At 39.6% G+C, this 26296-nt stretch overlaps 1 protein-coding gene across 1 annotated transcript in view; it reads left to right on the top strand.

The window, feature by feature from the left end:
* LOC136864159 (dynein axonemal intermediate chain 7) overlaps positions 1–26296 on the top strand; it is a 658911-nt gene that overhangs the window by 24044 nt on the left and 608571 nt on the right. The gene's annotated exons all lie outside the window — the stretch shown is intronic.

Here is a 26296-nt window from a genome sequence, read left to right as displayed (position 1 = left end):
ATAAGTAAGTGGAAGTTGGTATAACAATGTCATTATTAAAATCTTGGCAATATCTGAGGCTAGCATTGTTTTTCCTCACTTTGCCACACTCTTCTGTTTTATATTCCTTGTTTAACATCATTAGGTCAACTCCTGCTCTCATTCAACCTTGATAAGCTTCTCAAAGCCGACAGTAGCTTTCCACCTATTATGATTCTTCCTTTAGTTAGGCAATGCCCTCCTCAGTCAAAGGATCAGAATTCTTATTCTTCAAATATCCTCATAAACAAATTGAAATATGTATTGTGCATACTATGCAAATTTAATGTTTACTAGAATGAATACTCCCAGCTGAACCTACAGAAAATACGTAGGCAAGACTCCAGTGTGAGTAGTTGTCTGTTACTCTTATGCTCCAAGCCATAAGTGAACACTTAAGTCTAAGGATCATGGAGCTGGATCCAGATATGCTTTAAGGACAGTAATTATTATATATAAACATAATTCAAGTACAAGCCCCAATAGCTAATAAGCCTGATTCAGAGATTAACAGATTCTATTCCAAAAGTCTGACTCGTTGGCTGAATGGTCATAATTGGTTTATTCCAGTGGCCCGGGGGCTGGGTGTTTGTGATGTCCCCAACATTCCTGCATCTCACACACCACACACAACACTACCCTCTACCACAATAACACGCAGTTACCTACACATGGCAGATGCCGCCTATCCTCATCGGAGGGTCTGCCTTACAAGGGCTGCACTCGGCTAGAAATAGCCACACGAAGTTATTATTATTATATTATTCCAAAGTATGGAATCTACGATCTCACATCAGAAAGCATGAAATAACAATAATCATGGATAACATTAATGCTAAGTTGAAAAGAAAGAGTTGAAGATATTGTTGGAGAATTTGGACTTGGAGATCGTAGTGTTAACTCATGGAATTTTGCCAAGAGTAAAACATGTTTGTCTCTAAAACTTAGTTTCAGTTACCTCCTAGAGGACTATACGGTATACATGGAAATCACCTCAAGATTATCCAAACCATGTTGTCAGAAATAAATCAACTATATCCTAGTAGATAAGAGATTCGTGCAGACAGCCGAGCCGCAGGTGCAACCATATCGGATGGGTATCTGTTGAGAGACCAGACTAACGAATGGTTCATCAAAAGCGGGGTAGCAGCCTTTCGGTAGTTGCAAGGGCGGCAGTCTAGATGATTGACTAATACGGCCTTGTAATAATACTCAGCATGGCTTAGCTGTGTTGATACTGCTACACGGCTGAAGGCAACGGGAAACTACAGCCGTAACTACCTCCCAAGGACATGCAGCTCTCTCTGTATGAATGATGTACTGATGATGGCTTCCTCCCGGGTAAAATATTCCAGAGGTAAACTAGTCCCCCATTCGGATCTCCGGGTGTGGACTACACGAGAGGGGGCGATCATCAGGAAGATGGATACTGACATTCTGCGAGCCGGAGCGTGGAATGTTAGAAGTTTGAATCGTTGTGGCAGGTTAGAGAATCTGAAAAGGGAGATGGATAGGCTAAAGTTAGATGTAGTTGGTATAAGTGAAGTTCGTTGGCAGAAAGAACAAGATTTTTGGTCAGGCGACTACCGAATTATCAACACAAAATCAAACAGGGGAAATGCAGGAGTTGGTTTAATAATGAATAAGAAAATAGGGCAGCGGGTAAGCTACTACGACTAGCATACTGAAAGAATTATTGTTGTCAAGATATACACCAAACCAATGCCCACCACAATAGTGCAGATCTATATGCCTACTAGTTCAGCGGATGATGAAGAAATCGAAAGAATATATGAAGAGATAGAAGATTTAATACAATATGTAAAAGGTGACGAGAATCTAATTGTGATGGGAGACTGGAATGCAGTGGTAGGCTAAGGAAGAGAAGGTAGTACAGTAGGAGAATTCGGATTGGGACAAAGGAACGAAAGAGGAAGTCAGCTGGCTGAATTCTGCACTGATCATAATTTAGTCCTTGTCAATACTTGGTTCAAACACCACAAACAATGGCTGTATACGTGGACAAAACCTGGAGACACTGGAAGGTATCAAATAGACTTCATTATGATTAGGCAGAGATTCAGAAACCAGGTGTTGGATTGCAAAACTTTCCCAGGAGCAGACGTGGACTCTGACCACAACTTGTTGGTCATGAAATGCCATCTGAAGTTGAAGAAATTGAAGAAAGGAAAGAATGCAAAAAGATGGGATCTAGACAAGTTGAAAGAAAAGAGTGTGAGGGATTGTTTCAAGGAACATGTTGCAGAAGGACTAAATGAAAAGGCTGAAGGAAACACTATAGAGGAAGAGTGGAGAGTCATGAAAAATGAAGTCAGTAGGGCTGCTGAAGAAATGTTAGGAAGGAAGAAAAGGTCAACTGAGAATCAGTGGATAACTCAGGAGATACTAGACCTGATTGATGAACGACGAAAATACAAGAATGCTAGAAATGAAGAGGGCAGAAAAGAATACAGGTGATTAAAGAATCAGGTGGATAGAAAGTGCAAGGTAGCTAAGGAAGAATGGCTGAAGGAGAAGTGCAAGGATGTCGAAGGCTGCATGGTCCTGGGAAAGGTAGATGCTGCATACAGGAAAATCAAAGAAACCTTTGGAGAAAGGAAATCTAGGTGTATGAATATTAAGAGCTCAGATGGCAAGCCACTTCTAGGGAAAGAAGACAAAGCAGAAAGATGGCAGGAGCATATCCAACAGTTGTATCAAGGTAAAGATGTAGATAATTTGGTTCTGGAACATGAAGAGGCTGTTGATGCTGATGAAATGGGAGACCCAATTTTGAGGTCAGAGTTTGACAGAGCTGTGAGTGACCTAAATAGGAACAAGGCACCTGGAATTGATGACATTCCCTCTGAATTACTGACTGCCTTAGGAGAAACCAGCATGGCAAGGTTATTTCATTTAGTGTGCAAGATGTATGAGACAGGAGAAGTCCCATCTGATTTTCGGCAGAATGTAGTTATACCTATTCCCAAGAAAGCCGGTGCTGACAGGTGTGAAAACTACCGCACCATTAGTTTAGTATCTCATGCCTGCAAAATTTTAACACGTATTATTTACAGAAGAATGGAAAAACAAGTTGAAGCTGAGTTGGGAAAAGATCAATTTGGCTTCAAAAGAAATGTAGGAACATGTGAAGCAATCCTGACTTTACGTCTGATCTTAGAGGATCGAATCAAGAAGGACAAGCCCACGTACATGGCATTCGTAGATCTAGAAAAGGCATTTGATAATGTTGATTGGACCAAGCTATTTAAGATTCTGAAGGTGATTGGGATCAGATGCTGAGAACGAAGAATTATCTACAATCTGTATAAAAATCAGTCTGCAGTGATAAAGATCGATGGCTTCGAAAAACAAGCAGCAATCCAGAAAGGAGTGAGGCAAGGCTGCAGTTTGTTCTCCCTCCTTTTCAATGTTTATATAGAACAGGCAGTAAAGGAAATCAAAGAGGTATTTGGAAAGGGAATCACAATCCAAGGAGAAGAAATCAAAACCGTGAGATTTGCCGATGATATTGTTATTTTATCTCAGACTGCAGAAGATCTTGAAAAGCTCCTGAATGGTATGAACGAAGTCTTGGATAGGGAGTACAAGATGAAAATATGTAAGTCCAAAACAAAAGTAATGGTGTGCAGTCGAACGAAGGCAGGTGATGCAGGAAATATTAAATTAGGAAATGAAGTCTGAATAATGTTACTTGGGTAGTAAAGTAACTAACGATGGCAGAAGTAATGAGGACATAAAATGCAGACTAGCACAAGCAAGGAAGAGCTTTCTTAAGAAAAGAAATTTGCTCACTTCAAACATTGATATCGGAATTAGAAAGATGTTTTTAAAGACTTTCATGTGGAGCGTGACATGTATGGAAGTGAAACATGGACGATAACTAGCTCAGAAAGAAAGAGAATAGAAGCTTTTGAAATGTGGTGTTACAGAAGAATGCTGAAGATAAGATGGATAGATTGAATCACGAATGAAGAGATACTGAATCGAATTGGTGAGAGGAGATAGATTTAGCTCAATTTGACGAGAAGAAGAGATAGAATGGTAGGACACATCTTAAGACACCCAGGACTTGTTCCGTTGGTTTTTGAAGGAAGTGTAGGTGGTGAGAATGGTAGGGGTAGACCAAGGTATGAATATGACAAGCAGATTAGAGCAGATGTAGGATGCAATAGTTACGTAGAAATGAAAAGGTTAGCACAGGATAGGGTGGCATGGAGAGCTGCATCAAACCAGTCTATGGACTGATGACTCAAACAACAACAAGAGATTCATAAATGGGACACATGGGGTGAAAACCTACTCAGGGGCAGACATAGAATTGGATCATAATCTATTAGCGGCATAAGGTACATTTTGACTGAAGAAAATTCTTAAAAGAACGAAGAGGAAAATAAACCTAACTGCATTGAGGAGTTCAGAGAAATGTATAAAAGTAAGGAATATTCTTAACAGTGGCCTTAAGCAAGTGCAAGCAGCCAACATGGATGAGAGTTCAAAAACCTTCAAGGAGGAAAATGAAATTGAAGATCTTTAGCAACAACTGAAAGGAGCAATCACAACTGCTCAGAGCTCAACTCTGAAAATGAGAACTGAATCAGCTAAGAAAAATTGGAAAATAGTAGAAATATGACATCTTATGACGGATATACAAGACTATTGATTTAGAGAACTACAATGAAATAAGGAAGTTTATATAAAAGACAATTAGTGAGGTTAAGGAATCGTGGATGAAAGTGAGTTGTTAAGGAATTGAGGACCTACAAAGCAAACTTGATGTGTTTAATATGCATAAGAAGGTAGAAGAAGTAACAGGTAACTTCAAAACTCGACCATACACTTGACTAATGATTTCCAGTAAAGAGGAAGCAGAGGTAGAATGGGTGAACTATGTGCAAGGTCTATTTGGAGAAGGAACAAACCCAATTTCACCATCAGGCCCAGTAAGTACAGAGCCTCATCCCGAAATTGCGAACAGTGATGTGCAAAGGGTTGTAACTTTATAAAAAACTGGAAGAGCAGCAGGTCCAGATGACATTCACCCTGAAATTCTAAAATTACTTGATGTAAGCATTGATAGATTACTAATTTTATTATTAACAAAAACATTACAAATGGGAAATATCTCAGTAACAATGGTCACGTACAGTAGTGTGATAATAAAGTACAGTTAAAACATAATTACCCATCAACTACAACAACAAGAGTACAACAAGCAACTACATGGAAAGAAAATATTACAAGAAATATGACTAGTTTAACATTCTAAATCCAACAAAATTCACACATAACTTAAGTATTTCCAGTGCTTAACATTATGGCATAGCGTATCGAAGAGGAAGTGCGACATCATTTCCGTTCGCTCGTAAGAGAGCTCAAGAGGTTGGTGGGACACCCGCTTGGTAATGTCAACAGAGATCCTTGGCCATTAGCTCGCGTTATATTCGCCTTCAGTTATAGTAATTTTTATTGGTCATTATTGTCACTGTCAGAGATGTTTCGACAGTTTGCATTATTAGTGTATTCACGATTGAGTGGTGTAAGAAGTGTTATGTTTTAAATACCTCGGTCTTTGTCGCTATTTTACTATAAGGCAACGTATATCAGTGCGGGAGGAAACTACCACATCATGCCCTCGTGTTTTTTACCCGGCTGCAGATCTGGATATGACCGATCATCTTCAGGTAGGCATTTCTTCGATCATCTTCAGGTAGGCATTTCTTGAGGCCCCCTAAAGAGAGTGGTGTTTTACTGAAACGGGAGAAGGCTATCCATAGAAAAGACTGAAAATTAGCTCATAACTGTGTCATGTGTGACATTCATTTTTGTGATGACTTTCTAGTAAAAGTAGACTCGTTTATAGTGAATGGTGAAAGAGTAGAGATACCAAGACAACGCTGGAAATTAAAACCAGAAGCATTTCCTCGCATATTTCCTAATCTACCCAAGTATATTTGTAAGGCAGTTAAGAAATGCAACTCCCCCATGAATTGGCAATCTACACCAAGAAATTTCTCTAAGAAAAGCCCTGAACAGATCGTAAATATCAGTGATAGTGATCAACCAGTATGCTCAGCAGTTGAAGATGGCTCTAATGTCGCAGATGCTAGGAAAGCAATTGTGCTATTAAAGAGGAGATTGAAGAATCAGAAACGTAATTTCATTAGAATGCAGAATCAACTCAATGTCGCTAAAGCTAAGATACATTTGCTTGAAAAAGACATTTATGATATAAAAAATCAAAGAGAAATTTCACTCAGTCCAAACAATTTGGTTCTCTCAGTAAAAAAAACAGAAAATTATAGTCGATAAAATGTTAAAGAAATGTCAACCGAAAAGTAAAAAAGGAATGAGATATAGTGATTAAATTCTTCTTCATGCACTTCTTTTAAAAATAAATTCTCCCAAGGGTTCTCGGCACTGTTTAAATCATGACTTACTGCCTTTGCCTTCTGAATCCCACTTGAGAAATTTGGTGAAGAGCCTAAAATGTTTGTATGGCATAAATGAGCATGCTACCGCTGCCATAGCAGATTTTTTTTAATGGAAAGGAGGAACATGAACGTTTAGGGATGTTGAAATTTGACGAGGTAAAGTTACGAAAAGAAATTCACTTTAACTCGGTATTGTTGCAAGTGACTGGTTTTGTTGATATGGGAATATTTTTTTTGCTATTGTCTTTACATCACACTGATACAGATAGGTCTTATGGTGACGATGGGACAGGAATGGTCTAGGACTGGGAAGGAAGCGGCCGTGGCCTTAATTAAGGTACACACCGAGCTCGATAGCTGCAGTCGCTTAAGTGCGGCCAGTATCCAGTATTCGGGAGATAGTGGGTTCGAACCCCACTGTCCGCAGCCCTGAAGATGGTTTTCCGTGGTTTCCCATTTTCACACCAGGCAAATGCTGGGGCTGTTCCTTAATTAAGGCCACGACCGCTTCCTTCCCACTCCTAGCCCTTTCCTGTCCCATCGTCGCCATAAGACCTATCTGAGTCGGTGTGACATAAAGCAACTTTTAAACAAAATCTTCAGGGCTGCCGACATTGGGGAAATTTATTGAAGATAAAAGCAAGGGTCAATTGGCAAATCATGCTCTAGTTTTTATGTTTGTTCCTTTTCTATATAACTGGATACAACCCATAGCGATACATGCTAGCCGGAACGCCACCCCTGGTGATATAACTGCAAACATTCTCATTCACGTCATCATACAATTAGAGCAAGTAGGTGTCTGAATGATTGGTTTCACATCAGATGGTAGGCAGTCAAGTGAAAAGTTGTGGAAATGCTTAGGAATATCTGGTAACATAAAGAATCTGAAGTGTTATATTTCCAACCCAGCTGACTCCAACAGAAAATTACGGGCATTTTCAGACGTGCCACATATATTTAAATGTGAAAGAAATCATTTTCATGACAAAGGACAGGTTAATTATAATGGCAATATTGTCGACTATTCATTCTACAGGAAAGTTCACGAATGTGACTTGTCTCCTGAATATTCCGGATTGAAAGTTTGCTACAAACTGACCTCTGCCCAGTTGGATCCTAATTTGTTTCAGCGAATGAATGTAAGACTGGCATTTCAACTATTCAGTAGATCAATCGCTAATGGTATAGCATTCTATCGGGGTATTAAAACACAGGGTTTACAAGACATTAAATAAACGGAAATTTTCACAACCGATTTAAACTGTCTGATTGACGCATTAAATTTGGCTATTCCCACTCAAGCACTGTATAAAGGATCACAGACACATGAAACTTTATTTAAATGGCAGAATGTTCTCAGAGATACTCAAAATTCATTCGCTTGACAAAAGACACCGGAGTCTTTAAGAGTTACCATGGAAAGTACCTTAGAAGTGTCTGAATATTTGTGGGAACACAATTATACCTATGTTTTGACAGGAAAATTTAATCAAGATCCCCTGGAACGTCATTTTGGTATCCTGCGATCACTAAGTTGTGATGATCATCCATCCACTATTGACTTTCTACATTTACACACATTTCAGTCTATTTACGTAACGACTAAACTTACCTTCATCTGGTGGAAACTATGAGTACAGGGCTGAATCCCCATTGATGTCTCTTGTTAATGAAATGCATATTCTTGCAAGAGAAATTGAAAGTAAAAATCGTGCAGTGAAGACACAATATGTAGATGAAATTAGGGAAAAAATTGTGAACATTAAAAAGGACATTCAAATACCAAACTGGGAAAACAGTTTACCTGAGTTAAGTGGGTGAAATTGTAGCAAAGAGTACTTAGTGTATCATTTAGCCGGATACATAGTGCGGAATATTTCAAAAGTGATTCAATGTGATTTATGTCGTCCTTTCCTTTTCGGCAAACCGACTGATAATGTGTCTGCTTCCCTACCACTAATTAAAGATAACGGCTCAATGCAAAGCGCCACATATAAAAAATGCGTATGCGTCGGAAAGTGTTTATAATGTGTTGTTGCGAGTGGAAATTGTTGTTCCAGAAAAGCTATCGTGTATTGATAGTTTATGGGGTGATACTTTCTTCGAGTGCTTGGATAAATTAGATGTTATGAAAGTGAAGTCATCGCAGTTGGGGTGCTATGAAGATCATGTGCTGTGTTTGCTACCAAAACTCGTATTTCACTACTTGAAATGTCGATTCTTCTTCCGCACGAAGGAGGCAAGAAGGGAGCTGGTTACTTCAAAGGCAGCGAAATCATCTAGGAAATATTCCAAAGTGTCCAACAGATGAAATCATTTTCAAACGTAAGTTGAATGCTTGAGTTCCTTAGTAGATTTTGGAGTAGTAGTTCCGATAATGCCTCTGTTATCCTTGCGCTCAGTCATCACTGTGGATGGCAGTGCCATCTGTGCGATGGTCCACGGTAACTCATGAAGATGTCGCACTTCAGTAGTATAATTGGATGGTTCTGGCGCCGCCACCGCCACCGGGCTTCCAGAGGCCACCTCCACCACCACCACAGCCAGAGGCCTCCCAGGTGCCTCCTCCACCACCACAACAGCCAGAGGCCTCCCAGAGGCCTCCTCCACCACCCGCGGGAAATTTGAATTTGTAAACAAAGCCACGTGCTTTTTGACAGCTGTCATCGACAACAACGCATCGCTAACCTCAGTACTGCCATCTTGACGGGCCTAAACCTCAGTACTGCCAACTTAACCTAACTAGTGCGAGGTAAACAAAGCCACGTGTTTTTTGACAGCCACGTGCTTTTTGACAGACAACAACGCATCGCTAACCTCAGTACTGCCATCTTGACAGGCCTAAACCTCAGTAGTGCCAATTTAACCTAACTAGTGCGAGGTAAACAAAGCCACGTGTTTTTTGACAGCCACGTGCTTTTTGACAGACAACAACGCATCGCTAACCTCAGTACTGCCATCTTGACGGGCCTAAACCTCAGTAGTGCCAACTTAACCTCACAAGCGCGAGATTTGAATTTGTAAACAAAGCCACGTGTTTTTTGACAGCCACGTGCTTTTTGACAGACAACAACGCATCGCTAACATCAGTACTGCCATCTTGACGGGCCTAAACCTCAGTAGTACCAACTTAACCTAACTAGCGTGTAGTAAACAAAGCCACGTGCTTTTTGACAGCCACGTGCTTTTTTTGACAGCTGTCATCAGCCATCTTTAAACCACAGAGCACTGTGCTGCCCTCTTTATCGTAGTAGCTGTAAATTCGTCACCTGTCATTGGCAGTGCTGCCATCTTGGCGGGCCTAAACCTTAGTGCTACCAACTTAACCTCACTAGCGTGAGATATACAAATCCACGTGCAGCTGTCATCCGCCATCTTTAATCCATAGAGCACAGTGCTGCCCTCTTTAGCTACTTACCTTCGACGTGCAGCTGTCATCCGCCATCTTTAATCTATAGAGCACAGTGCTGCCCTCTTTAGCTACTTACTTTTGAAATGTGGTGGCGGATAATTTGAAAAATGCTTTTTGACAGCAGCCATCTTTGAGCACCGTGCTGCCCTCTTTAGCTAGATACCTGTGGTAGTAGACAATTCTACGTGATAGCAGTCATCTTTGAACACCGTGCTGCCCTCTATGTGGTGGCGGCAAATTCTACATGCTCTTGTTTGGAAACAAACTCACGTGCTTTTTTGACAGCCATCATCCGCCATCTTTAATCAACAGAGCACAGTGCTGCCCTCTTTAGCTACATACCTTTGAAATGTGGTGGCGGCAAATTCCACGTGCTCTTGTTTGGAAACAAAGCCATGTGCTTTTTTGACAGCTGTCATCCGCCATCTTTAATCAACAGAGCACCGTGCTGCTATCATGCGGGCAAATTCATCAGCTGTCATCCGCCATCTTTAATCTACAGAACACCGTGCTGCCCTCTTTATGGCTACTACCTTAAGCACGTAGTAGCGGGCAATTTGAAAAGTTCTGTTAGCTATCATCCGCCATCTTTAATCAAGAGAGCACAGTGCTGCCCTCTAGATACCTTTGAAATGTGGCGGCGGCAAATTCTACATTCTCTTGTTTGGAAACAAACCTATGCGCTGTCACCCACCATCTTTAAACCACAGAACACCGTGCTGCCCTCTTGCGTCAGCTGTCATCCGCTATCTTTAAACTATAGAGCACCGTGCCGCACTCTCGCGTCAGCTGTCATTCAAGGAATACCTTTGTTCTAAGAAGATATTACAAGAGAAGTGATTAAGAATATAATCGAACACGGTACTCGATACAACATATGATTAGAACATCGGTTGATGTGTTTACAACATATCTAGCGTATCCCTTTGTTCTAAGAGAAAAGGTAAGACAAAAATTTTGAACAGCTTACGTAAGATAGCAACTCTTATAACTTCCTTTACTTTGCTAAGGCATAGCTTTATCGAACGCAATCTTGCACATATCGCGTACCTGCATGTTTATACTTGAACACATACTGCTGTTCATAGTTCGATATTGTAGAACACTGCATTGCAAGACTAGAATCAAACACTTTTGAGGAAAAAAATTTCTGTTCTCGACATACTTACCGAACTAGACGATAACATACTTACGAATTTAATCAACATCTTCTTTCTTGCTCTTATTCTTCTTCGAGAGGAAGGAGTAGGAGGAGAAGGTAATACCTAATCTAAAATAAAAGAATATGCCAATTCTACATTATTTATTTACATCTTGTATGTACAAGTTTTATCTCGAATCGTTTTACCGTAGTGATGTTCGCGTACTTCTCGATGCAATTCTTGAATGTACAAGTTTAAACTTGCCGTACTACGCTCTCAGCGTACCTCTCCCTACAATATGTACAGTGAATTGTGATGTAAGACAGCGTAACGTAAGTACACACCTCTAACATAATGTTTACACACACATCTGCTTTATGTAAAGTAGTACCGATCAATACTACTATGCCCCCAGGCTAGAGTGTTGGTAGAATTTGGAATGACAAACCGTTTGCAATCATCGCTATTAAGGGCTACCTTACTAATTAAATGAGTGTACAACTGGTGCTTCTTGCTTCTAATGACAGACATTTGCTTATGCAAAACAGGTGGATTACTTTTAATGCAATTGTTATAGTTTTCAAAACTTAGCTGATTCTGAACGACATTCTTTTTAATCCCCTTCAATCTCTTTATTTGTAACTCATTTAAGAGTTTTATGCAATATGACTTGGATTTAGTACCTACAAATGAATCGATAATATTCCCAGCACATTCATCTTTCATTTTACCTAGAACCTTTTTGTTCACTAGCGGTAGATGATATTGATTATTTACAGGATAGTTACTTGTATCAAACCTACCCAAGTCTGGCTTTATATCATTGTAATAGTCATCAGTTTTGATTTGATAAATAAACGAATCGGTATCTGTGTAGAGCAATTGCGCATTATGCGCGTACTTCTTTATCATATAATCGTAATGGAATTCATACATGAGTGTTTTAGCCAATTCAAGTACTGCGAAGCCGACGTAGGTAGGTTTGTCATACTTAACCTTAACACGATTCATCTGTATAATAACTAAATTCTCATGTATGATGGTGCAGCTGTGGAAATTTGGTTTACTTATCAAATAGTTAGCACCATACCTTTTCTTAATATTCTCCCAGTTTGTAATCTATTTTACATCAACGCGTTTGTCAACATTTTCCATAGTCTTACTAAACACACTGTTATTCATGAGCTTGTAGAAATCTTCTTCAAACTCGTTAACCGCATTCGTTCTTAAATTATTGTTCAGATCGATATATGGCTTTAGCCACGGTGACTGATTAAATTCTAGTACGCGATGAATTTTGGATAACTTCAAACCATGCTGCAAACACTGTTTTAAATTTCGGTAATGAATGATATACTTAGATTTATCGCACAAATTAGCAATTAGCATTTTCGTCGTTGATCCGATGTACGGGGGCTTCATATTTTCAGGGCAGAACGGTAGGTCATTATGAGAAGTGTGTAACTCTTTAGGATACTGTAAGTCAACTTCGAGGAAATAGCCTTTATCAGCTTCATCGCCTAGGGCGTGCAGCTCTAAAGCATCAATTTCGCACTGCGTTAGCCAGCGGAAACCACTCACCGGTAGATGCTGACTCATCGCCCACCCATACTGATTATTAGCATCGAGATAAACGATATACTGAGATTCCTGACTAGAATCGAAACTCGGCATGTACTTATTATTTGCCTTGGAATACCGCCCGCTGCACTGACTTAGACCGCCTCGAATAGATGATTTTATAAAGTGCACCATATCAATATCAGTTAGCAGTTCCAAATTCACCTGCGTGTATTTTAACATCGCGTCCCAACTTAACCCAGGCGCAGTAAAATACTGACATGGGTCAAGGCTGTAGGTTTTCTTACAAACACAGCGAAAATTTTCAAAAACATCAGCTAACAAAAGTACATCTGTCTTTAAATATAAATCGGAGTATTCACCTAGCGTTTGAATGTGGAACTGCTCCCAGATATGTTGTGCATGTAAATAGTCATCATCACTAATATCCGCTGAATTCAGCGAGCTGTAAAAGGATTGTTTCGATGGTAAGGCACGTTCTTCGAGGCGTTCTAAGCAGTCAAGATATTCATAACAAAAAACACCCTTACGCCGAAGTAAATTAAACTGCGCTTCTTCGGGAAAAACGCGTCGAATTTCCGTAAATTGTTCAGGCTGTAAATGACTAGAAAGTTTATCGAGGCTACTCGCCATAAAGCGAAACGAGTCAAGGAATCTCAGTTTTATAGAATGCTCAGCATCTACTTTTACAGACTTTGCAAACGCAATGTACTGCTCTTTATTCTGAGGGATTATATCTACTTTTTCATCCGAAGCTCCAAATTGTGAAATGATGAAATGAGAGTCGTAACCAGATAAGTTATGAAAAATTACAGGGATAAATTTAGGAACTCTATCCTTAAGATTACAGCTATAATGAGCGGCACATCTGTAGAAACCAGTTAAATGATCATGATCAAAAACTTTCGGGTCATTTTCGGAAAATTCCCCATCACAAATGCTACACTTTGTAGCACGTTCATGATCATTTAACTGTATTTCGGTGAGTGGCTTCATAGGAATATTACTATTTAGAATACGACCAAGACGAACTGCATCACTTTCAAGTCTTTCTAAAAATACTTTAGCAGCATCATGTCCTCGATACAGTCTAACTTGTTAAGCGTACTATCGTAACTACACTTGATGTAATACGCGAAGCTATACGGGACATGCATGTGCGTAGTATTAGTGAAAGAGTTGTCAGGATTAGGTAAGCATGTGTTGCATGGCGTGAGGATGGCTTCAAAGTCTGCATAAATCACGAACGGTACCCACATCTGCTTGTTAAAATTTGTAAATTTTAAAACATTATTGCCTGTAGTAGGTATCTCTGTACGTACATGATTGCAGTCATTCTTGGAATGCTTCGTTAACTGAATACTGCAAGCATCCATCACATAGCCACTTTTTGTTACACCTGTTTGACAACTGACTACCAACAAGTCTACTCAGATTTTTAATCCAGCAAAAGTGGCTATTTTCACTGTTTTCAATATAGAGTAAGTTAACATGAGTACTCTTCTTATGACATGTATAATACAGAGGACCTACTACAGACTTTTTCTCTACACCATACACAATTAATGCTAATGTTATTTAGTTCCTCAAAGCGCTTAATATCCTTTATCTGCACGGGAAATTCTATACTATCGAAATTTAGCTGCGTTGAATAGTGTGGATACGATGATGTTCTATTCGCTACATTCGATTTAGCAGGATTTAAAGCCGACATCACCGCCCATGCAAAACATGCTTCGTCATTGTTTTGGATGTTTACAACAGCTTTTCTTTGCTGAATCCATGTCGGCAGCTCGATGTGTGAAGATCCACGCATAGGATTGTACTTATTGATGTTAACTTCTAGATACATTATTTCAACTAAAGCCCACCCTGATTCCTTTTCCTGAAATTCCTCGCTCTTAGTTGAAATAATGTTAGAGACATCCCTAAGTACATCACCAAAATTAGTCGACCCACTTATGACAAAATTCTTCGTATTAAATGATTTAATGTCCGTTATTTCGGATTCATCCGTGCTTTTAATGTACAAGGCGAAAAGTTCAAAATTAACTTTAAATAAACTATGATTGGACAAAGATTTAGCAAGAAGCTGTTGTACATCCGGTTGAACACAATTTAAAAAGTTTGAAGTGCTCTGAAACTTTTGACTAGTGCGAATTCGGTAACTAGCAATCCTACTTTTAAATGCTGTATTAATTTCCTCGATGTTTGCGTTACTACCACTTCTACACGCATTATTTATATGTGCATTACTCCGAAAGTGTCCCTGAAAATGCGAAGATGGTACATCAGTGTTACAGTGCTCGCAGTGAATAGTTTGAAGTTCATTTTTCCTAGGTTTTTTACTACTAGCACTTTATACAGCTACATCAGTAGCTGCACGCTTTTTCCCTACTACTACCTGAGGGCAAGTAGATATTTGATGTACCTCTACTAAGTGAGCCTGGTATTGCTCTACATTAGCGAAATACACCCCACAAACTTCACATAAAGCGGATGTTATGTTAGGGTGTTTTACTTTTTTATGTCGCGTAAGGGCATCTACCCTCGTAAACGATGCCTCACACTGCTCGCAGGTGAACGTATCAGACGCCTCACGATGTTTCGATTTTTTATGACGCGTAAGGGTATCTCGTCTTGTAAAAGTTACATCGCACTGCGAGCAGGGGATCATCTGAAAAGAGAACAACCAATAGAGATTAGGTGAAAGTTACGATGTTCAGAAGAAACCAAATTTCAACGTATAGAGGTCGGACATAGCTGTGAGTTTGAAATTATAAGATTAACCTCGTCTATAGCATGAGGATTGAAGAGAACAACTATTTATCAATAGACTAAAGTTACGATGTTCGGAAGAAACCAAGTTTCAACGTATAGAGGTCGGACATAGCTGTGAGTTTGAAATTATAAGATTTACCTCGTCTATAGCATGAGGATTGAAGAGAACAACTGTTTATCAATAGACTAAAGTTACGATGTTCGGAAGAAACCAAGTTTCAACGTATAGAGGTCGGACATTGCTGTGAGTTTGAAATTATAAGATTAACCTCGTCTATAGCATGAGGATTGAAGAGAACAACTATTTATGATTAGCTTAGAGTTAAGATGTTCGGAAGAAACCAAGTTTCAACGTATAGAGGTCGGACATTGCTGTGAGTTTGAAATTATAAGATTATCCTCTTCTATGACATGCAGATTAAAGAAAATAACTATTTATCAATAGACTAAAGTTACGATGTTTTAGAAGAAAGCAAGTTTCAGCCTGTTGAGGACAGACATAGCTATGTGTGTGTTTGAAATTATAAAATTAACCTCGTCTATAGCATGAGGATTGAAGAGAACGACTATTTATCTATAGACTCAAGTTACGATGTTTTAGAAGAAACCAAGTTTCAACGTATAGAGGTCGGACATTGCTGTGAGTTTGAAATTATAAGATTAACCTCGTCTATGACATGCAGATTAAAGAAAATAACTATTTATAGACTAAAGTTACGGTGTTTTAGAAGAAAGCAAGTTTCAGCCTGTTGAGGTCAGACATAGCTATGTGTGTGTTTGAAATTATAAAATTAACCTCGTCTATAGCATGAGGATTGAAGAGAACGACTATTTATCAATAGACTCAAGTTACGATGTTTTAGAAGAAACCAAGTTTCAACGTATAGAGGTCGGACATTGCTGTGAGTTTGAAATTATAAGATTAACCTCGTCTATAGCATGAGGATTGAAGAGAAGAACCATTTATGATTAGCTTAAAGTTAAGATGTTCGGAAGAAACCAAGTTTCAACGTATAGAGGTCGGACATAGCTGTGAGTTTGAAATTATAAGATTAACCTCGTCTATAGCATGAGGATTGAAGAGAACAACTATTTATCAATAGACTAAAGTTACGATGTTCGGAAGAAACCAAGTTTCAACGTATAGAGGTCGGACATAGCTGTGAGTTTGAAATTATAAGATTAACCTCGTCTATAGCATGAGGATTGAAGAGAACAACTATTTATCAATAGACTAAAGTTACGATGTTCGGAAGAAACCAAGTTTCAACGTATAGAGGTCGGACATTGCTGTGAGTTTGAAATTATAAGATTAACCTCGTCTATAGCATGAGGATTGAAGAGAACAACTATTTATGATTAGCTTAAAGTTAAGATGTTCGGAAGAAACCAAGTTTCAACGTATAGAGGTCGGACATTGCTGTGAGTTTGAAATTATAAGATTATCCTCTTCTATGACATGCAGATGAAAGAAAATAACTATTTATCAATAGACTAAAGTTACGATGTTTTAGAAGAAAGCAAGTTTCACCCTGTTGAGGACAGACATAGCTATGTGTGTGTTTGAAATTATAAAATTAACCTCGTCTATAGCATGAGGATTGAAGAGAACGACTATTTATCTATAGACTCAAGTTACGATGTTTTAGAAGAAACCAAGTTTCAACGTATAGAGGTCGGACATTGCTGTGAGTTTGAAATTATAAGATTAACCTCGTCTATGACATGCAGATTAAAGAAAATAACTATTTATAGACTAAAGTTACGATGTTTTAGAAGAAACCAAGTTTCAGCCTGTTGAGGTCAGACATAGCTATGTGTGTGTTTGAAATTATAAAATTAACCTCGTCTATAGCATGAGGATTGAAGAGAACGACTATTTATCAATAGACTCAAGTTACGATGTTTTAGAAGAAACCAAGTTTCAACGTATAGAGGTCGGACATTGCTGTGAGTTTGAAATTATAAGATTAACCTCGTCTATAGCATGAGGATTGAAGAGAACAACTATTTATGATTAGCTTAAAGTTAAGATGTTCGGAAGAAACCAAGCTTCAACGTATAGAGGTCGGACATAGCTGTGAGTTTGAAATTATAAGATTAACCTCGTCTATGACATGCAGATTAAAGAAAATAACTATTTATCAATAGACTAAAGTTACGATGTTTTAGAAGAAACCAAGTTTCAGCCTGTTGAGGTCAGACATAGCTATGTGTGTTTTTGAAATTATAAAATTAACCTCGTCTATAGCATGAGGATTGAAGAGAATGACTATTTATCAATAGACTAAAGTTACGATGTTTTAGAAGAAACCATGTTTCAACGTATAGAGGTCGGACATTGCTGTGAGTTTGAAATTATAAGATTAACCTCGTCTATAGCATGAGGATTGAAGAGAACAACTATTTATGATTAGCTTAAAGTTAAGATGTTCGGAAGAAACCAAGTTTCAACGTATAGAGGTCGGACATTGCTGTGAGTTTGAAATTATAAGATTAACCTCGTCTATAGCATGAGGATTGAAGAGAACAACTATTTATCAATAGACTAAAGTTACGATGTTTTAGAAGAAACCAAGTTTCAGCCTGTTGAGGTCAGACATAGCTATGTGTGTGTTTGAAATTATAAAATTAACCTCGTCAATAGCATGAGGATTGAAGAGAACGACTATTTATCAATAGACTAAAGTTACGATGTTTTAGAAGAAACCAAGTTTCAGCCTGTTGAGGACAGACATAGCTATGTGTGCGTGTTTGAAATTATAAGATTAACCTCGTCTATAGCATGAGGATTGAAGAGAACAACTATTTATGATTAGCTTAGTTACGATGTTCGGAAGAAACCAAGTTTCAACGAATAGAGGTCAGACATACCTTAAAATCTTCGCACTGCAGACTGTTACTCGGATGAATAAAATGCGTGCGTTCAAGCCTGTAACTCGAATGATAATATTCTGGTCGTATCTAAAAAGAAAACAACAAACATATATGAATGTAGATGTCTATTACCTAGCGTAGAAGTTGCTTTGCAAACAGTAACTAACAGTTCTAGCTTACCTTAAGATAAAGGCTGAAGAATAATATTCACAGCAGACAGTACTTAGACGGGAGATGTGTACGTAATAAACGCATTCAGAGAACTGTGAGCGCTTCACGCAGACTGCAGCGAGTCAATATGCTGCTTGTTACCAAGCGGATGTGAAAATCGCTGACAACTGCAGTACAGTCGGAACTAAATGTTTATGCAACAAGAGCTCTCCTGAAGGTCTTACACTGAGTCCCGCAGGCTGACGTATTTAAGCCGGAATCGAACCTCCTGTTGATGCCGAGGTGTCAGAATTTAAGAGTTCTGCAGCGGATCGAGCCTTGGAAAGTTAGCACGCGATCCTCGACTTCTGGACATAAACGGGAGGGTACTAAGCTACATCCGCGGTATTCCTTACCTGTAGGCACTTAAAGGTATTGAGCTAAAACTACATTTAGCTAGATCATGTAATTACACGTTATGACGATCGCGCAGGTCCCTCGCCTAGCATTTGCTATTTTTTACGGCTTCCAACAGTGGGAGTTCGAACCCGCTATCTTCCGAAGTAGCGGGAATGATTGCGGGCACAAGAGTGTTGAGGGTGATTCATTTGTCGGATGGAGGTGTTAAGCTGTGTGCAGGCTTCTTCGGTAGGAGTAGGCTATGTGCCGGTACCGGGACATCTAGTTATAAAACCCGCTACAACAAATTTATCGCATATACTGCGATTTAAAATCCTAGTCAGGAAGGGTAACCGGTCGTAAAACTATGGTGTATGATCTAAGAGGCGGGGTGTGCAAAAAAGCCTGCATTAAGTAAGGGCTGTTGATAAGGGGGTTAAACCTTGTGCATGCTCCTTCGAAAATGATTTCGAGTACAAGACGTTGATGGTGATTCATCTGTCGGATGGGGGCAATAAGCCTTGTGCAAGCTTCTTCGGTAGGAGTAGGCTATGTGCCGGTACCGGGATATCTAGTTATAAAACCCGCTATAACAAATTTATCGCGTATACTGCGATTTAAAATCCTAGTCAGGAAGGGTAACCGGTCGTAAAACTATGGTGTATGATCTAAGGGGCGGGGTGTGCAAAAAAGCTAGCATTAAGTAAGGGCTGTTGATGGGAGCGTTAAACCTTATGCAGACTCCTTCGAAAATGATTGTGAGTACAAGAGTGTTGAGGGTGATTCATTTGTCGGATGGAGGCGTTAAGCTGTGTGCAGGCTTCTTCGGTAGGAGTAGGCTATGTGCCGGCACCGGGTTTTACCCTCTCCCTACGGTAGTATATTACATTCTTAGGTAGTTTCGAGGGCGTGCAAAAAGCCAGCATTAAGTAAGGGCTGTTGATAGAGGGGTGTTAAACAGGCTCCTTCAACAGGAGTAGCCTACATGCCGGCGCCGTGCATGTTCTTTCGATAGGAGTGGGCTATATGCTGGCACTGTGTTTTAACCTCTCCGTACAATCATGATATTTTATGTTAGGAGCTTACACGGGCTAAATGCTACTCAGCTAAGAAGACGTTCTATGAGTTACAAGTAGCTTATCACCACGCAGTGTCTTCGTTCAAGGTTAGTGCAGCCGGAAGCCGAGTGTACAATTTCAGTCAACACATGCATTCCACACATCGCTCTGAATGACTGCGCCGATACAACTTCAAAGACTGTAGAACAAAAAAAATGTAACCCATAGCCTACAGTTTGGTTTAGTGTGCTTGCCTCTCACCCGGCAGTCTCGGGTTCGATTCTCTTGGGAATAAAAATATGTTTTACAGATTTTAAATCGCAAGAATTTGTTTTAAGACTAGTTGCCCTTCCTGACGAAAAACTGGTAGTATCTAGCCTCTTAATCATACACTATTGTTTTCGACCGGTTGCCCTTCCTGACGTCAAAGAACTCGGATTAAGAATCTGTTTTACAACTAGATGCTCTTTTTAACACGAGAATCGGGGATTTACAGCTAGATGCTCTTCTGAGTGCAAGAACTAAGATTTTAAAACGCTGTATCACGAACTATTGTTTTACAGCCGGATGCCCTTCCTGACGCAAAACTTTTTAAATCGCAAGAATTTGTTTTAAGACTAGTTGCCCTTCCTGACGCAAAACTGGCAGTATCTAGCCTCTTACATCATACACTATTGTTTTCAACCGGTTGCCCTTCCTGACATCAAAGAACTGGGATTAAGAATCTGTTTTACAACTAGATGCTCTTTTTAACACGAGAATCGGGCATTTACAGCTAGATGCACTTCTTAGATTTTAAATCGCTGTATCACGAACTATTGTTTTAGAGCCGGATGCCCTTCCTGACGCAAAACTAAGATTTTAAATCGCAAGAATTTGTTTTAAGACTAGTCGCCCTTCCTGACGCAAAACTGGTAGTATCTAGCCTCTTACATCATACACTATTGTTTTCGACCCGTTGCCCTTCCTGACATCAAAGAACTGGGATTAAGAATCTGTTTTACAACTAGATGCTCTTTTTAACACGAGAATCGGGGTTTTACAGCTAGATGCTCTTCTTAGTGCAAGAACTAAGATTTTAAATCGCTGTATCACGAACTATTGTTTTACAGCCGGATGCCCTTCCTCACGCAAAACTAAGATTTTAAATCGCAAGAATTTGTTTTAAGACTAGTTGCCCTTCCTGACGCAAAACTGGCAGTATCTAGCCTCTTACATCATACACTATTGTTTTCGACCGGTTGCCCTTCCTGACATCAAAGAACTGGGATTAAGAATCTGTTTTACAACTAGATGCTCTTTTTAACACGTGAATCGGGGTTTTACAGCTAGATGCTCAAAGCAGTATCTAGCCTCTTACATCATATACTATTGTTTCACGGTATGGCCGGTTGCCCTTCCTGACGCTGAAAGACCGGGATTTAGCCAGTTACCCTTCCTGATGTAACAAGACTAGGATTTATTTTTTTAGACTGCACTTGGCTAGAAATAGCCACACGAAATTATTATATAGAAAGAGAATTGCTAGGCGGATAACAACTGACGCAAGAGTGCGGCACGGTGATTAAAGATGGCGGATGATAGCTGTCAAAAAAGCATGTTGATTTGTTTCCAAACAAGAGCACGTGGAATTTGCCGCCACAACAGAGAGGGCAGCACTGTACTCTGTTGCTTAAAGATGGCGGTTGATGGCTGTCAAAAAAGCACGTGAGTTTGTTTCCAAACAAGAGCGCGTGAAATTTTTCAATTTGCCGCCGCCACATTTCAAAGGTATCTGGCTAAAGAGGGCAGCACTGTGCTCTCTTGATTAAAGATGGCGGATGATAGCCAACAGAACTTTTCAAATTGCCCGCTACTACGTGCTTAAGGTAGTGGCCATAAAGAGGGCAGCACGGTGTTCTGTAGATTAAAGATGACGGATGACAGCTGATGAAATTGCCCGCATGATAGCAGCACGGTGCTCTGTTGATTAAAGATGGCGGATGACAGCTGTCAAAAAAGCGCATGGCTTTGTTTCCAAACAAGAGCACGTGGAATTTGCCGCCACCACATTTCAAAGGTATGTAGCTAAAGAGGGCAGCACTGTGCTCTATTGTACCGGTAACGGCGGTACAAACTAAGTCCCCGTCATGAAAATCTTAAACTTACGTGTTATGCTCCGGACCGCTTACGAAGGACTGACTAGGCAGCGAGCAACAGCTGCGCGCGTGTGACGTAGTGAGCGGGTGACGTCACAGCATGCCTCGCCGCACTACAGAGCCTGGACTGATGTAGAATGTTCTACGAGATTCGACGGATAATAACTTTTCCCACGATAATAATTTAACAAATTGAACTACATCACCATATAACTTAATCCTTTAGCTAGGCTCCTGCCAAATTTCACGTGAATCTGACTTGGGACTATAAAGTTATGGAACAAGAGGTGGAGGCCCGGATCAGATATAAATTCGTACTGCTTCGCTCAGCAGATCAGTGTGTTACAGCATGTTATAATGAGCAGCAGTGCGCGGCAGAATATGATACCAGTTTGTGGCTGGGATTTCTATGTGCAAACTAGACTGTAGTATTCGCACAGTCGGTTCGCGGGTACCGTGATCGAGCGTGAAGCCGCTACTAAGTGTCAAGTTCATGGACTTTATTCTAATTGTGTTGAATGTGGACTTATGCAGATTTCTTTATATTATGACAACCTTTTACTCCGATAGGACGTGAGGTGAATTGTGTATCTTCTGGACATTATCTATTGACTGTTACTCTATACGAGTGTCCAAGACCCGCAAACGTTCTCGAGTGTTCAAAATTGAAATTTTATGGACTTAGAACTGATTGCTCCTCGCCGAGTACTAAATACTTTAAGTTATAAACTGTGTTTGAATCCAAATTTAATTTACCAATCCATAAACTGTGTCGACATTTTAGGTAATGAATTGTGAACTATGCATGTGTGAACAGTGCATTTCTATTCTAATGAACAGTGTATTCCAATGCTACGAACATTTAGTTTACGAACAGTCGAACCAAGAACTGTCAGTACTCAATTAATTTCGTCTTTTGGTTTCATATTATTTTCAACACGTGAATGAGTTCTGATTCACGAGTGGAACATCTTTATTTCATTTAAATTGAACAGTGCTTCAATAAACTGAGTCATGTGACATTACTTTACGTTGTAATAGGTGCAACAAACTTTAAGTAACTTTAAACTCGACAATCAGTTCCGAGTGGACTTTATTTTATGAATATTTCTTTCACTTGACATGTGACAAAATTAAGTGACATTTCACCGAGACATTTGTGTTTGGACTTTGTTAAAAGCATTTATAAACACTCTATCATCTGTGCAGAAGCAGCCTTTGCACTAACTCGCCCCAGAGCTGAACGATGTTCATTCATGTTCACCATTTACAAGGACTACCTCGACGCCATGGATCTTCAAAGCACCGAATAGATCTTCTAGAACTTCCATCGGGGGACGAATGGTGGTTCGCTGCTATGGAAAATGGAGCTGCCGGAATCCAAGGACATCGCCAGCCATAGGACGAGGAACGTTTTCGACTGTATACGCTGTACAGAGGTGATATTAATTTCAATTTTTTAATAAACTCTGAAACAAAAGTTTTTAGGATTTCTTTTAAACAAACCCTCTCCCTCTGTATGCACTTCAGCGACTGGTACACGCCCTGCGTCTCATCTCTACCGAAGTACCAAATTTACTGTTACACTATGGATTAAAGATGGCGGATGACGGCTGCACGTGGATTTGTTTATCTCACGCTAGTGAGGTTAAGTTGGTAGCACTAAGGTTTAGGCCCGCCAAGATAGCAGCACTGCCGATGACAGGTGATGAATTTACAGCTACTACGATAAAGAGGGCAGCACAGTGCTCTGTAGTTTAAAGATGGCGGATGACAGCTGTCAAAAAAAAGTACGTGGCTGTCAAAAAGCACGTGGCTTTGTTTACTACACGCTAGTTAGGTTAAGTTGGTACTACTGAGGTTTAGGCCCGTCAAGATGGCAGTACTGAGGTTAGCGATGCGTTGTTGTCTGTCAAAAAGCACGTGGCTGTCAAAAAGCACGTGGCTTTGTTTATCTCGCGCTAGTTAGGTTAAGTTGGCACTACTGAGGTTTAGGCCCGTCAAGATGGCAGTACTGGGGTTAGCGATGCGTTGTTGTCGATGACAGCTGTCAAAAAGCACGTGGCTTTGTTTACAAATTCAAATTTCCCGCGGGTGGTGGAGGAGGCCTCTGGGAGGCCTCTGGCTGTGGTGGTGGTGGAGGAGGCATCTGGGAGGCCTCTGGCTGTGGTGGTGGTGGAGGTGGCCTCTGGGAGCCCGGTGGCGGTGGCAGAACCATCCAATTATACTACTCACTTCCTCTTCAATATGCTATGATTATGGCCTACAATACTATAGGTTGAGCTTACTACTAGCTTAATATTAAAAGTAATAATAAAGTAAAAACCTAACTACCCAGCAACATCAACTACAACAACAAGATTACAACAAGCTATTCCATAGAAAGAAAATATTACAAGAAATACTACATATCATCATATACAATTTCACACACCACTTAAGTATTCCCAGTGTATAACACTACGGCTTACAATACTATAGGTTGAGCTTACTACCAGCTTAAAATTACAAGTGATAATAAAGTAAAGTTTAAACATAATTACCCAACAACAACAACCACAACAACAACATTATTACAAGAGTACAAAAAGCAATTCCATGGAAATAAAAAAATATTACAAGAAATACTACTAGTTTAACATACTAAATCCAGGAACCTCGTATATAAATTTACACACAATTTAAGTATTTCCAGTGCTTAAAGATATGGCTTACAATACTATAGGTTGAGCTTACTACTAACTTAACACTACAAGTCTTAATGAATTAAAGTTTGCCCTGAAGATGGTTTAAAGATGGTTTTCCATGGTTTCCCTTTTTCACACCAGGCAAATGCTGGGGCTGTACCTTAATTAAGGCCACGGCCGCTTCCTTCCAACTCTTAGGCCTTTCCTATTTCATCGTCGCCATAAGACCTCTCTGTGTTGGTGCGACGAAAAGCCACTAGCAAAAAAATAAAGTTAAAACATAACTACCCAACTACAACAATAACTACAACAACAAGCAATTCCATGGAAAGAAAATATTACAAGAAATACTATTAGTTTAACATTCTAAATCCAGCAGAAAATCACAAATTCAGTGTCCGTCACTTACAACTACTTTATACTAGCACTAATGATCTTCTTAAACATTTTGATACCAGAAGGGAATCTATCAAAGACTGCTACAGCTAACTTATTCCAATCCCTTTTGGTCCTGTTTATGAAGGAAAACTTGCTCACATCCATATGCTGATTTCTAGCTGTAATTTTAAGCTTGTGATCATTTCTTGATAACTATGAGGGGAGTTACTAGCTATTCCTAATACTACTCCAGGCAGTCCTTCCTGTGTAGCTCTTATAAAGATCACACAGGCGAGCTCTTGTTCTTCTAGTTCAAGACTTTCCCAATTAATGGGATTCCTCCTATTCCCATTTATGAAACACATTGCTCTTCTTTGAACTTTTTCTAGGGAATGTATTAAACCTAACCTGTACAGATCCCAGCACGCAGTTCCATATTCAAGAATCGGTCTTACTAGACATTTATAAGCTTTACTTATGACACCAGAATTATCTTTCTTGAGATTCCGCATAATAAAATGTAACGATCTCCAGGATTTCTTAACTACATTTTCCACTTGCTTTGACGAGTTTTAAGTCTTTCCTAATAGTAACACCTACTGTCAACTTCAATAACATATCCCCGCCAAGTTCATAATCCCTCTTTCTTGTCATTTTTTTCTTAATATTTTTTTACTTAAACACAATTTCTTGCTTTTTCTGCTGTGGATTTTCATTTGATTTCACGCACCTATTTTTCAATCGTATCTAAATCCTGCTGAAGCGATAGTTCGTCCGCCTCTGTCTTTTTCTCCTGGTATGTGTTGCAGTCACCAGCAAAGAGGTGCACTTCTGATTTTATTGAGTCAGGTGTATCATTCATGAAAAGTATAAAAAGAATTGGCCCACTAACACTACCTTGAGCCACAACAAATTCAACGTTTATTGGAGAAAATAGCGTTTCTCCCACGCACACCCTCTCAGATCTTACACTGAGGAGTTCTCGTATCCACTTCACCATTCTGATGTCAACGTCCATACGTACTAACTTTTTTAGGGGGATGTCATGTGGCACAAAATCAAATGCCTTAGCATAATCAATTACAACTGCATCAATCCTTGACCCATTGTCGAGCTTATCCGATATATCTTGGCATATGGAACATAGCTGGCTTTCACAGGAGCCTTCCCTAAAACCATGTTGCCTCTTAAATATCATTCCAGAAGAGTCCCATTTT

Source organism: Anabrus simplex, chromosome 1 (genome assembly GCF_040414725.1).
Source record: "Anabrus simplex isolate iqAnaSimp1 chromosome 1, ASM4041472v1, whole genome shotgun sequence".
Taxonomy (NCBI): Eukaryota; Metazoa; Arthropoda; class Insecta; order Orthoptera; family Tettigoniidae; genus Anabrus; species Anabrus simplex.
This window is presented reverse-complemented; position numbering and strand designations above follow the sequence as displayed.